The 14,143-nt window shown below is 41.9% G+C and overlaps 1 protein-coding gene across 6 annotated transcripts in view; it reads left to right on the plus strand.

Annotated features, from left to right (window-relative positions):
* Positions 1–14,143, plus strand: part of jakmip2 (janus kinase and microtubule interacting protein 2) — a 209,158-nt gene that overhangs the window by 100,870 nt on the left and 94,145 nt on the right. For 5 of the 6 annotated variants that reach the window (XM_033029941.1, XM_033029937.1, XM_033029943.1 and 2 more), the window contains exon 2: positions 10,651–10,697. The gene's annotated coding sequence lies outside the window, so the exon portion shown is untranslated. Of the gene's footprint in view, positions 1–4,698; positions 4,786–10,650; positions 10,698–14,143 lie in introns of those variants that run through there. The other variant, XM_033029940.1, reaches the window with a different exon arrangement.

The raw sequence follows: 14,143 nt of genomic DNA on the forward strand, positions 1-14,143 counted from the left end.
AGAAAAAAAAAATCCCATTGGTGCAGTTTGAATAGTGACCAAAGATCACGGCTGGTAAAGAGTGCTTATTACCTAAAATACAAAGTGTTCCTTAACCAGGAACACCATCCATCATCTTGATGGACTAGCGAATTCAGCAATGCAATTTCTTTTGCAGGTTCGATTAGAGTCTGGCTCATTTTGAAAAGCCTGTATTGTGATCTCATGATCACAAGTCACACAATTCAGTTAAATAATTCCTCAACATTTCTCTTTGATACGTATTTATATGGTGCCATAAACAGGGAACAGGGTTATCAAATATAACTTGGCACTCGGAGACCTAAGGAGTTATTTGGGCTGATGTACAGAAGTTTATTTAAAGTGGTAAGATTGAGGGAATTTCTTTGAGGAAGGAGTGGTGGAGAGGCTTGGTTTGAGAATTTCAGAGCTTACAGGCTTTGTCGCTAAAAACATGGACACTAGGAGTGGAGCCATTCAATTTAATGTTGGTCAAAAGGGCAAAAGTAAAGAAACTAGATAATTAACGAGAGAATTAACAACTATATGTATAAGAAATGTGAGCTGGAGTCGGCTACTCAACACCTTGGACCTGGTCTACCATTCTTATGTCTGAAGTCTGAAGAAGGGTCTACCAGCCTGAAAAAGGATTTCAACCCAAAATGTCATCCATTCCTTCTATCCTGAGATGCTGCTTGTCCCACTCAGTTAGTCCTGCATTTTGTGTCCATCTACCATTCTTCAAGATCTTGGCTGATGTGCTCCATACAATCTCACGATATTCCACAATTCCACTAAAATTTGAAAATCCATCAATCTCAGTTCCTAAACGTCCACAAACCTCTAGCATAAGGCTTTTTTTTTAAATCACCACACTCTGTACAAGTAAGTTTCTCCTGCCTTCAGCCCTGGATAACTCTATTATTTAATGTTTTCTTGTTTTTAGCGCCATTTTGTAAAGTAGCTCATCTTCATTTGGGGGAACATTTCCTTTCCATTTTGACGGTCCTTTCTGTTTCTCAAATACCCTAGAATATTTCGTTTCCATCCTTGCTTAACCTGCAGCCAGATTTCATAAGTTCATAATTCATAGGAGCAGAAATAGGCCGTTCAGTCCATCGAGTCTACTACCACAGTCAAACATGGTTGATCTACCTTTCCCTTACAATCTACAGTGACTTGTGTCTAATGTGACTTTTGACATCAATGCCACCCTATCTCTTTCCTATGAAAAATGACCACTTTTCTGTTTTGTGCACCAAAATGTATAACCATATTTTTCTGCAATGCACTCCATCTGCCATATTCTTATGCACTTAGTCAGCTTGCCTCTGTATATCTTCCTCCCTTCACACATCTATTTTTGCACCATCATCAAACTGTGGAATATGAAGTTTTGCGTCCTTAGCCAAATCATTGACATTAGTATTGGAGGAAAGATAAACAACACAAAATGTTGGAGTAACTTAGCGGGTCAGGAAGCATCTTTGGGGGACATGGATAGGTAGCATTTTGGGTCGGGGCCTTTCTTCAGACTCACAAGCCTTTGCACCTGTCTAAAGAAGGGTCCCAACCTGAAATATTGTCTATCCATGTCCTCCAGACATTCTCTCTGACCTACAGAGTTACTACAACACTTCATTTTTTAAATTATAAACCAGGATCTGATATCACGACCTTATAAACCTTGGCATTGGTTTATTATTGTCATGTGTAGAGTGAACAACCTTTATTTGCGTGCTATCTGGTCGAGTCAAACTACATATGAATGCAATCAAGTACGTAGTTTCATAAGTACACCAGGTATTGCAATGCAAAATTACCAGGGTTACAGAGAAAATTCTGATTTTAAAACAATGCAAGGGCAAATTGAGAGATCGGGACTACCCTCTTGTCTTATGAGAGGACCATTTGGTAGTTCCAACAATGGGCAAGAAGTTCCTGAATCTGGTGGTATGTACTTTCAATATTTGACGTTCATTGGGTCCATATTCCTGCCCTTCGCCAAAGCCCCTGATTCCTATATTAATTAGAAAACCATATATCTCAGCTTTAAATGAACATGTACTGAATATCTGGAGTGGAATTGGTACAAAGAGAGTCAATTGTTGTGATCTTAGCAAATAATATGAACCTTAGTACTGCAGAAATCAAAGTGTAACAGTACAGTTCCATTAGGTTTGAGTTAAACATGTGCAGCACAACAATAACTCTCCATATTTATATAGAAACTTTAACCCAGGCAAGTGTCACATGAGTTTCACTTAGGTGATCAAACTTGAGGAAGGCTAGGGCAAAGAAATAGCTGCAAGCTCAAAGAAAAATTAATCTATTTTCAGCAAGTTTTTAAAGATGGTGAAAGATTTTAAACATCTAAGATAGGAATGTACAGTTCTTGAAAGCAAGGACAGTAAAAGCTGATATAACGTGAGCAGAGCAGAGAAAATTTCACACTGTATTGCAGAATGTGACATTGCTGTGAATATCAAATTGCCCATGATTGTTTCGTGATGCTCTAATATGTGCCAGTCTTACACTTATATTAAGTGGTCTTAAATAGGCCTCTTCTCAGCTACTGTAATGACACCGTTTTAAAAATGAATGTCGAACATAGAAGAGTACAGCATAGGAACAGGCCCTTCGGCCTACAATTTCTGTGCCAAATATGGCGCAGTCCAAACCTTGCATGCCTGCTAATAATCCTTATCTCTCCATTCCCTAATTATGCATGCGCCTTATCAAAAGTCCGTTAAATGCTACTATCACCTCACCTGTCAGTGCATTCCAGGTACTCACCACTCTATGTGAAAAAAAAACTTGCCCATACGTCTCTTTTAAACTTTGACCCTCTTGACCAGATTTGCATTGCAATACTCCAATTTTTACTTAACCCAAGTCCTATAAAGCTGCATCATTACATTCCGACTCCTGAATGCAAACGCCTGAACAATGAAGCATAATATATGCCTTCATTACTACTCTATCTACTTGTTAAGTTTAGAGATACAGCGCAGAAACAGGCCTTTCAGCCCACCAAGTCCACACCGACCAGTGATCCCCACACATTAACACTACCCTATCACATTAACGCATTAACATATTAACACTATCTGAAGAAGAGTCTCGACCCGAAATGTCACCCATTCCTTCTCTTCAGAGATGCTGCTTGTCCCGCTGAGTTACTCCAGCATTTTGTGTCTACCTTAACACTACCCTACACACACTAGGGACAATTTTACATTTATACCAAGCCAATTAACCGGTACATCTTAGGAGTGTGGGTGGAAATCGAAGATCTCGGAGAAAACCCACGCAAGTCACAGTGAGGAGGTACAAACTCTGTAAAGATAAGTCGGGGTTGAACCTGGGTCTCCAGCGCTGTAAGGCAGCAACTCAACCGCTATGACATCCACTTGTGTTGCCACATTTGGGAAGTTATGGACATGGATCACAAGATATCTCTGTACATGAATACTGTTAAATGTCATGTCATTTAATGCACAATTTTCCTTCCTATTTGACCTCCCCAAGTACAGCAACTCGCACTTGCTCAGATAAGACTCCTCCTGCCACATCTCTGCCCATTTATGTAGCTGATCTATAGCTTTCTTCACAGTCTACAACCCCAGCAAACTTTGTGTCATTTTCAAACTTACAAATTATCTCTTGTATGTCCGTGCTATTTATATACATTACAAACAAATGCTGAAAGTTATTTAAAATAAAACACAAGAAGATTGTTTAATAATTAAATTACTTGGTTATTTTATTTATAAAAGTGTGGTGTGTGGAGTGTGTATATTCTCCCTGTGAAAACATGGGTTTCCTATGAGTGCTCTGGTTTCCTCCCACATTCTGAAGTAGGTTAACTGGCCTGTGTAAAATTGCCCCTAGTGTATAGGGAGTGGTTGTGAAAGTGGGATCGCATCAAACAAATGTGAATGGGTGATTGATGGCTGTCATGGACTCGGTGGGCCGGAGAGCCTATGTCTATGGTGTATCTCCAAACTAAAAACTGAAGCAAGTCTCTGTGCTGCAGCTGAGGAAGTATATGAAGTTGTTGCTTGACAGCTGGATTCCATGAGGAATCTAACATCGGAGCACAGACCAGAAAATTGGGGATCCCATCAGGAGGTGCTGAGAATTTACCAGGAAGTTCAAAACTTACACCCCCTGATGGACTTCCCAATGTTCTTGTTTCAAAAGTAAATAATGACATTTTATTGCAAATCATCGGGCATTTCTCAGGAAGATCAAGACCATTGTTCCTTAGATGGAACAGCCACAAACTGAAATGCAAGCTGATGAGAGTTTGTAAATCCATTGATCATGAATTTCCATGGCTTTGTCTGTTTCTCAGAGGATTCAGCTTATTTACTGTAAAATGTGGCATCTTTAATAAATCAGTTCCTGGCAGTTATTTCAATGTCATTGTTTAGGAGTGATTTATTCGGTGATTACTAGATAAAAAAAACAGAGCATGCTTGTGTTTTGTAGAGAATAATTGAATCAGATATCAAACTGTTGTCCAAGCATTTACTTGTCAGGTTATTCTCTGCTCAGTTAAGTAATGTTGTGTAAATACTGTGAAATACATGTTGAACCTTGAACGTTACAGGGTTTTGTGGCTCCATTGAATATTCCAACTGGATATCCCTGCACAATTATACCTTGTTATTGTAGCTGAAAAGTCCCATGTGTTCAGCGAAACTCTGCTTCTGTATGATGAAATCTGGTTTGCTTGGATTCTGAGCACCAGCTATCAAGGCACTTTTAAAATTGCTTGTGAGTGAATCAGCAGCTTGCAATACTTTGCTATTATATGTCTATAAGCTTCTGAGAATGTAATGCAAAACTGACATTAGACTTTAGAGACACTATTTTATCTAGACTTGCAGTTGCAATTAATTTACCAAATCTCTTACAATTTTCATTCGGGAATTCTTATTAATTACTCAAAGAAGGAGGCCATTCAGCCCATTAGACGCATGCGTGCTCCCAGTTCACAGTACCATCGGTCCTAGCCACCTTTATCTCTGCACCCTTCTCTCCATTACATGCCCATCAACTCCTATGATGTTGTTTTGTCTACAAATCTACTGTAACGGGTAATTTAGAGTGGCCATTGAACCTACCAGCATCTTTGGCTTGTGAGCAGAAACTTGCATATCCAACAACAACTCACATGGACTCAGGGAGAACATGGTAACTCAACACAATTAATTACAGAGGACTGTGTCAAACTCACTTCCCTGGAGTTGTGAGGCAGCAGAACTAACTGCTACACCACACTGCTACCAATTGCTTTTAATGTATTACTAGAATGAATATGAGACCAGACCAGCAGCCAATACAACACAACAAAAACAAAAACAAACTTTTACAGTCATAAAAATAGTAAGGTGCTATGGACACAAAATGCTGGAGTATCTCAGAATATCAGGCTGCATCTCTGTGAAGTTACCTGTGCATCAGAAATCATCGGTAGAACAACTCAAATGGCAGCTTCTTCCCCGCTGTTATCAGACACTTAATAATATTAATAATAATGAATAAGTTTATTGGCCAAGTATTCACATACAAGGAATTTGCCTTGGTGCTCCGCCCGCAAGTGACAACATGACATACAATGACAGTTAGGAATTACACATAAAACATTAAACATTAATAATAAAACATTATTGATTAAACATGTCAATTAAATAAAATACGAGAGCAAAAGGAGGCTACAGATTTTTGGTTATTGAGTAGAGATACTACTCATGGGAAAAAAAGCTGTTTTTATGTCTGGCTGTGGCAGCTTTGTACCTTCGACAAGTTAGATTCAAGATTCAAGATTCAAGAGAGTTTATTGTCATGTGTCCCAGATAGGACAATAAAATTATTGCTTTGCTTCAGTACAACATTGATACAAATACATCGATAGATGCTCCTGAACACATCATCAATGATGTAACCTGGGGTCATTGGGTGTTTCGGGTCTTTCAACATCAGACATCCTCACCCAGGCGACCCAGCCGTGGTTGATCAGACCACGACTTGTGTTCGATCAGACCACGACTTGTGTTCAGGTGGCATTCGCTCCTCCCCATGCACCTCCTCTCCTGATCCAGAGCCATCTCGAGGCCTTCTCCGCTGCCTTTGTGGTGTTCTTGATGGCCTTTCTCCTCGCCACTCCGTTTATGCCCAGTGCACTCAAGGCTTTGTAGAGCGATTGCCCTGCAAAACCAAACATCTGCAGCCAGAATATAGTAGGCATGAATACAGAACAGATTAGTGTGTCCATATACCATTATATAAATATATACACACATGAATAAATAAACAGATCAAGTGCAAACAAACAGATAAGGGTCTATTAATGTTCAGAGTTTTGTTTCAGTTGAGTTTAATAGCCTGATGGCTGTGGGGAAGTAGCTATTCCTGAACCTGGACATTGCAGTCCTCAGGCTCCTGTACCTTCTACCTGAAGGTAGCAGGGAGCTGAGTGTGTGGCCAGGATGGTGTGGGTCCTTGATGATGCTGCCAGCCTTTTTGAGGCAGCGACTGTGATAGATCCCATCAATTAAGGAATGCATTCCCAACACCAACCATTCCCAGCACTGCCCCAATCTATCCAGTTGCTGAGCCTCCACCTTTAGTTATCTAGACCTTCTCTGGTGTGGTAATTAAATCCTGCAACCTCTTTTTGTTTTCTTTGCACTATGCTGTACTGGTGTATGGTTTGATTGTTATCGCATATGGATGTTTTTTTAATCAGGATAGCATGCCAAACAACAATGTATTACTGTGTCATTGAACTTTGGACTGATGCATTTTAGCAAGACTAAAGTTTTGGGATTATTGGGTATAATTTTAAAGGTGCTGTTGGAACAGAGAGACCTTAATGTTTGCATCTGTAAATCTTTCAAGGTGCCTGGGAGATGGTGAATAGGATAAGTTTGAAGGGATAGAAACATAGAAAATAGGTGCAGGGGGAGGCCATTCGGCCTTCGAGCCAGCATCGCCATTCATTGTGATCATGGCTGATCGTCCCCAATCAATAACCAGTGCCTGCCTTGTCCCCATATCCCATGATTCCACTAGCCCCTATAGCTCTATCTGATGGGGCTTTTTCACGGGGCGAGTTGATGCAAGATGTCACCAGAGTGAAGTGGTCGTGGTCCAGCACGAGTTTCGCATGATATAACGGGGGGTAGATAAAGAGTTCCCACGGTACTCGGCATTTCTGTTATTTGTGCGAGTGACTTGACCGTCTCCCGAGCTTTCCCGTTAATCTTGAATGAACATCGTGAACTGTAGTGTTGTTAATCACGTGGCACAAATGATGTTACTTTGTTTTCACACACTATATTGGGTTTTTTCACACACTATATTCCTCCCTTGGTTGAATTGGCTCATTTGGAGACATGCCTATACTAAGTATTTTCGAGTACAGGATGGTGGTTATTTTCATTGACGCGCTGTATGCAGCAGCCCTTAACCAGTCAGTAGACAGACAATAAATAGTAACAATCGAGCCATAAATGGTGTATACATGGTGAAGGGAACAACGCTGTGTGCAAGATAATGTTTAAAATCATGCGAGGAATCGATCGGGTAGATGCACAATCTCTTGCCCAGAGTAGGCGAATCGAGGACCAGATTACATAGGTTTAAGGTGAAGGGGAAATGATTTAATATGGATCTGATTAAATACTGTCAGTAGTAAACCCGATCAAAAACAACATCAGGACGTCTATTAAACACCAGAGATCCCAGTAAACACCCAGCCGAGACTTATTACAGGTCTAGTGGAAAGACACAAAGCGCTGGAGCAACTCAGCGGGCCAGGCAGCATCGCTAGACAACATGGATAGATGATGTTTCGGGTCGGGACTCTTCTTCAGCGCTGAGTTACTCCCGCATATTGTGTCTTTCCAATGCAGATTAGCGTCTGCGATTCTTTGCTCCTGCATTACGGGGTCTATCTCGATTCCCGATAAAGTCTAAAACCCATCCTCCAGAGTTCTCAGCCCAGGGCGCCCATAAACAAGCCCTTAACTCCACGCTGGGGACAGAGGCTGAGAGGTGTACAAAACCATGAGACGAACAGGCAGGGAAATAGACAGAGTCCAGGGTAATATATGTCCTTTGCCCACAGAGGGGATTCGAGGACCAGAGGGCATAGGTTCAAGGTGAGGGGGGAAGATCTAATAGGAATCTGAGTGAGGGGTAACATTTTCGCACAAAGGGTGGTGGGTGTATGGAACAAGCTGCCAGAGGAGGTAGTTGAGGCTGGGTCCATCCCTACATTTAAGAAACATTTAGACAGGTACATGGATAAGACAGGTTGGGAGGGATATGGACCAGACGCAGGCAGATGGGACTAGTTTCGATGGGACATTTTGGCCGGTATGGGCAAGTTGAGCCGAAGGGCCGGTTTCCACACTGTAACTCGATAAAGCCAGTGAGTATACGATCTAAGATAGTCCGAGGGTCTCGAATGAGGTAGGTAGTAGTTCAGGAATGCTCTGTGGTTGGTGTTAGGATGGTTCAGTTACATAAGTGCTCAAATGTAGGCACCGTTTTCGCAGTGGAAGCTCCGAGACTGTGCAGCGGGCGATTGTCGTGTTGGCTGGGACTCCTGTTATCCATGCAGGGGATTGACCTCAGTCTGAAGAAGGCTCTCGACCCGAAACGCCACCCGTTCCTTCTCTCCAGATTTGCTGCCTGTCCGGCTGAGTTGCTCCAAGCAACTGGTGTCTATCTTCAAAGGACTGACCACCGGGCTGGATGTCGGGGCTGGCGTGTTGCGTTTCACAGACCGAACTGTCCAATTAATGGTAACAGATGGGCACTGAGGGAAGTCCCCCCCCCCCTCTCTGTTTATCTGCCCTTTCTTTAACGTTTGTGCCTCTATGCAAGTATCTCGCGAGCCATCCCAGACTGCCCATTTCTGCTCCCCCTCGTCTTTAATAACTACATTTCCCTAACAATTACTATCTTTGTTAGTTATAGGAGCAAAATTAGGCCATTCAGTCCATTAAGTCCACTCCGCCATTCAATCGCGGCTGATCTATCTCTCCCTCTCTACCACATTCTCTTGCCTTCTCCCCATAACCTCCTGACAGCCACACTAATCAGGAATGTATCTATCTCTGCCCCTATTCTGCACCCTTTTGACAGTAGTTTTGTTTTATTGGAGACACGGGAGACAGCGGATGCTGGAATACTGAGCAAAACACGAAATGCTGGAGGAACTCGGTGCATTTGTGTTTAAGAAGGAACTGCAGATGCTGGAAAATCGAAGGTACACAATAATGCTGGAGAAACTCAGCGGGTGCAGCAGCATCTATGGAGCGAAGGAAGTAGGCAACGTTTCGGGCCGAAACGTTGCCTATTTCCTTCGTTCCATAGATGCTGCTGCACCCACTGAGTTTCTCCAGCATTTGTGTGTGTGGGTGGGAGTAGGGGGGGGGGGGGGGGGGGGGAGAGAGATAAGGCAGCCTGAAGAAAGGGTCGCCTGTCCATTTCCCTCCGTAGATGCTGCCTGGCCCGCGGAGTTCCTACAGTCTTAGAAACTGCTTTAGACAAAAAGAGACACAAACTGCTGGAGTAAAATAGCTCAGCAAGTGAGGTGCCTGAACACTCAAAAATGAAAAAGAATGAAAATGTGATTATTTCACCTCCCTTCAACTATTTTGTGTTTCAGCATGAGAGGGATTATAACATTAGAGACATTCATCTTGTAGTGATGTGTTAATGAAGAATTGCAGACATCAATCTGATAGTAAAAAATATATTTATTTAACAATGAGGTAAAACAAGCACTGACAATCAAACTGCTCAGTTACTCACCGTTCGCAGGAGTTCCCACGGTACCCGCAAGAGTTATTACGGATATCGCACGGATATCGCACTGGCCACTTGTTCATACAATGTTGCAATGCTCAACCACAAGTGTACAAGTCACTCTTGGAGAAATTCAAACTTTCTTGAATTTTCTCCCGAGTGACCAAGTTACACGACTACCTGCCGTTAGCGCCACGGTGGTCCACGGTGGTCCACGAATGCCGTACTCTTATCGCACGAGGTTCCCACGATGTTAAACTCTGGTTCACTCTTGCGTCAAGTCGCCCCGTGAAAAGGCCACTTTACACTCTCTTAAATCCATCCAGTGATTTGGCCTCCACTGCCCTCTGTGGCAGGGAATTCCACAAATTCATAACTCTCTGGGTGAAAAAGATTTTTCTCCCCTTTATTCTAAGACTGTGGCCCCTGGTTCTGGACTTGCCCAACATTGGGAACATTTTTCCTGCATCTAGCTTGTCCAGTCCTTTTATAATTGTATATGTTTCTATAAGATTCCCCCTCATCCTTCTAAACTCCAGTGAATACAATCCTAAGGATATGGGCCAAACGCAGGCAGGTGAGACCTGTGTAGATGGGACACGTTGGCCAGTGTGGGCAAGTTGTGCTGAAGGGCCTGTTTCTACATTTTATGACCCTATGACTTAATACAGAACAAGAAATTTGACTTGCAATTTGGAAAATTGAAATCCTGAGATAAATGTTGTGTTACCCTTCTCAAAACGGATAGACAATCAGTTGTTCAACTGGAGTTGAAAATCAACCTTAACATTTCATTTTACTCATTCATTTTCACAGATGATTGCTGCTTCGTTTGATAAATGGATGGACATGGATGGATGAAGGTACAATGAATAAAGATTGACTTTGCAGTAACACTATTGGCTATTCCATGACCGAGATGCTGCTCATTTGCAAGATGAGTAGATTCAAACAAACTAGCATCATGTACACATTTTGGCCCCATCAAAGACGCCCTACTGTTAGGAATACCTTTAATTTTGTTTTCATTTTAAACGCATTAATTTTACACCATTTTCAGGATTGCCCTTCCTCTTGCCAGATATTTGTTTCCAGTGTTTCCAGTTATCAAATAAGAACATTGCATGTGTATGTTGAGTTGTATTAATGATCCCTCACACATTTGAAATCAACCTTTGCTATTCAATTGAAAGATATTTCGATTTACAAAAAAATGATTTAATTCTTGTCCCTAATTGCCCTTAAAGCACCATTTCACCATGACAATACCACTACTTATTGCACTTAAAGTACTTTTGTACCTTAAGGAATTCTAGACTTGGGTACGGTGACAATGAATGAAAGGCACATTATGATAATGTGGACATTGGAAGGGAACTGGAAGTACAGTTGCAGTAGAGCTGCACTACCAGCTGCTAGTACTGGCTGCACTGGAACTGCTAGTAGTAGAGTCTAATGTGTATTGTCCTTCCAGGTGGCTGGGGTGAGAGGTACAGTAGACATTCAGAGAAGCCTTGAGCAGATTCCAATGAACTTCTTAAAGGAGGAGAGAGAAGTGAAAACATTTGTAAAGGCAATACTGAGATGAGGTTCAAGGTAATGATGGCAAGTCCACCTTTGATAGGATGAAGGTAACTTAGAATGCAAAAAGGCTCGGAATCAGCCAATTACAGAATAAAGGATGAATAATTGGGCAATATTACTTCATTGCATGCACACTCAGATTATCTTTCACGCCTAGAGCAAGGATGTCCTTACAAGGGGGGAATGCACGAGGCAATCATGAATTAGAGAACACTGTTAGATCATACCTTCTCATAGATTTGCAGAGATTTACTACAGAGGAGACCTTTCAGACCATTGTTTTTATGTTATTCCACCAAACACCACCTCACGTATTGTGATCTGTGGGTTTCATAACATCAGATGCTCATGCAGGCATGTTTTACACGTGTTCAAGCATGTTGCTACCTCCACTGTCCTTCTAGCCACTGAATTCCAGACTCCCATCACCTTGGTCCAATGGATCGTCAGTGATTCTGTTAGATTTCTAAAGGACCCTGAATCATTTCTGTTCCTATCTTTCTCATGACCTGAACAGGAACTAGCAGAGAGCAAATTTGCTTAAATCAGTCAGTTCAGTTTAGTTTATTGTCACGTGTACCAAGGCACAGTGAGGAGCTTTTGTTGCGTGCTATCCAGTCAGCAGAAATACCATACTTGATTACAATCGCTTCTATTACCATGTTAGGATACATGATAAGGGAATAACATTTAGTGCAAGGTAAAGCCAGCAAAGTCTGATCAAGGATAGTCCGAGGGTCACCAAAGAGGTAGATAGTAGTCCGCTCTGCTCTCTGGTTGTGGTTGGATGATTCAGCTGCCTGAGACCAGCTGGGAAGAACGTGTCCCTGAATCTGGTGGTGTGCGTTTTCACACTTCTGAATCTGTTTGCCCTCGTTTCCTGAAGTGAACCAAATGAAAAATCAAACCAGTTGTCATTGGGCCATTCACAGCCTTGAGGAGTTCTTATTGGTATGGAGTGGCAATGTTCTAAAATGCTTCTATTCTGGTGATAGACTTACTGCTATTGCAGTGCTACAGTGCAGCTTCCTACTCCAATTGTTCAAAAGAATTAGGACTATTTAACAGTTAATTATAACTTGGAAGACAAGTCGATCCCAATACACCTCAAGCTCTTTAATCAAAGTTACTAGATTTCCAAGGTATTATGTAACTGCAAATGCCGCTTATGACTGTTTCTTCTGACACTAGCTTGTGATGTCTTCTTATTCCATGGGAGGTAGAAACATGAGAACAATGTCACAAAACATGGGAGTAGAATTAGGCCATTCAGCCCATCGAGTCTACTACACAATTCGATCATGGCTGATCTATGTTTCCTTCTTAACCCCATTCCTCTTCCTACTCCCCATAACCTTTGATGCTCTTCCTAAGCAGGAACCTAGCAATCTTCACCTTAAAAATATTGAATGACTTGGCCTCCACAGCCACCCGTGGCAATGAATTCCACAAATTCACCACCATACATCTATATATTGATCGCATACAAATAACACTCACATTGATTTAGCAGCAGAGTTAATTGTATGAAGTCTCACCATATTTCACATTTTGTAGTGACATGGAAGAAGACATTTGGCCCAATTGAATCCCTGCTGAATTTCAGAGTACACCCTTCAATCCCACTCACTCACATTATTTGATGGAGGCGTAACATGTTGGACAGAAATAGGCTCTTTAGTATGGAATGTCCATATGCATTCCATGCATATTCATGTGCTTCCCTTAAAGCATCTTAAATAGCACCATCACATTTGCCTCCAGTAGGCAGTATGTTCCAGGTACCTATTAATCACTATGTAAAACAAAACGTATCCTGCAAGTCTTCAAACTTTTTCAATTTAACATTAAAGCTAAGCTGTTCATAACCTGGGAGAAAGATTCTAATTATCTAGCCTAACTATGCCTCTCATAATTATATCGACTTGTAGCCTCCGGCACTCCAAAGAAAATAATCCAAGTTTGTCCAACCTCTTCTCATAGCTAATGCGCTCTGATCCAGGCAGCATCCTAGAATACTGCACCCTCTCCAAAGCCACCATGTACATAAAATCATAGAGAAACCAAATCTGTACACAATACTCCAAATGTGGCCTAATCAGTCTGAAGAAGGGTCTCAACCAGAAACGTCAGCCATTCCTTTTCTCCAGAAATGCTGTCTGACCCATTGAGTTATTCCAGAATGTTGTGTCTATCTAACTGTGGCCTAACCAAAGTTTTACAAAGCACAAAACAAACTTCCAGAGGAACCCAGTCAGTCAGACAGCATCAATAGAAAGAAATGGACAGACAACCCCTCAGATTTGGAACTCTCCCCAAACTGAAGTAAGGTCTTGACCAAAATGTCACCCATCCAAACCCCTCCACACATTCAGCACATATTTGTCCAGTCCCTACCTAGCCTTCAGGGTTCCGAAGAATCATGTCCCCCCCTCCCCCCCCACCTCCCCCTTCTCTCCCCCAACCTGCACTTCAAGAATTATATTGATAGTGAATTGCCCTTAGTTCATTCAATTATTACCATGGAGAAAATAATTAGATATCAAGGGCATTTAAAGGTTCTTGTGAAGTCTTTGCAGTCATTTTCACCCATGTCTAGAACCAGAGGGTGTAGCCTCAGAACATGGCATACCTTTAAAATGGGGATGAGGTGGAATTTCTTTAGCCAGAGGGTGGTGAATCTGTGGAATTCATTGCCACAGACGGCTGTGGAGGCTGACTTTGG

The sequence above is a fragment of the Amblyraja radiata genome, chromosome 11 (assembly GCF_010909765.2).
Source record: "Amblyraja radiata isolate CabotCenter1 chromosome 11, sAmbRad1.1.pri, whole genome shotgun sequence".
NCBI lineage: Eukaryota > Metazoa > Chordata > Chondrichthyes > Rajiformes > Rajidae > Amblyraja > Amblyraja radiata.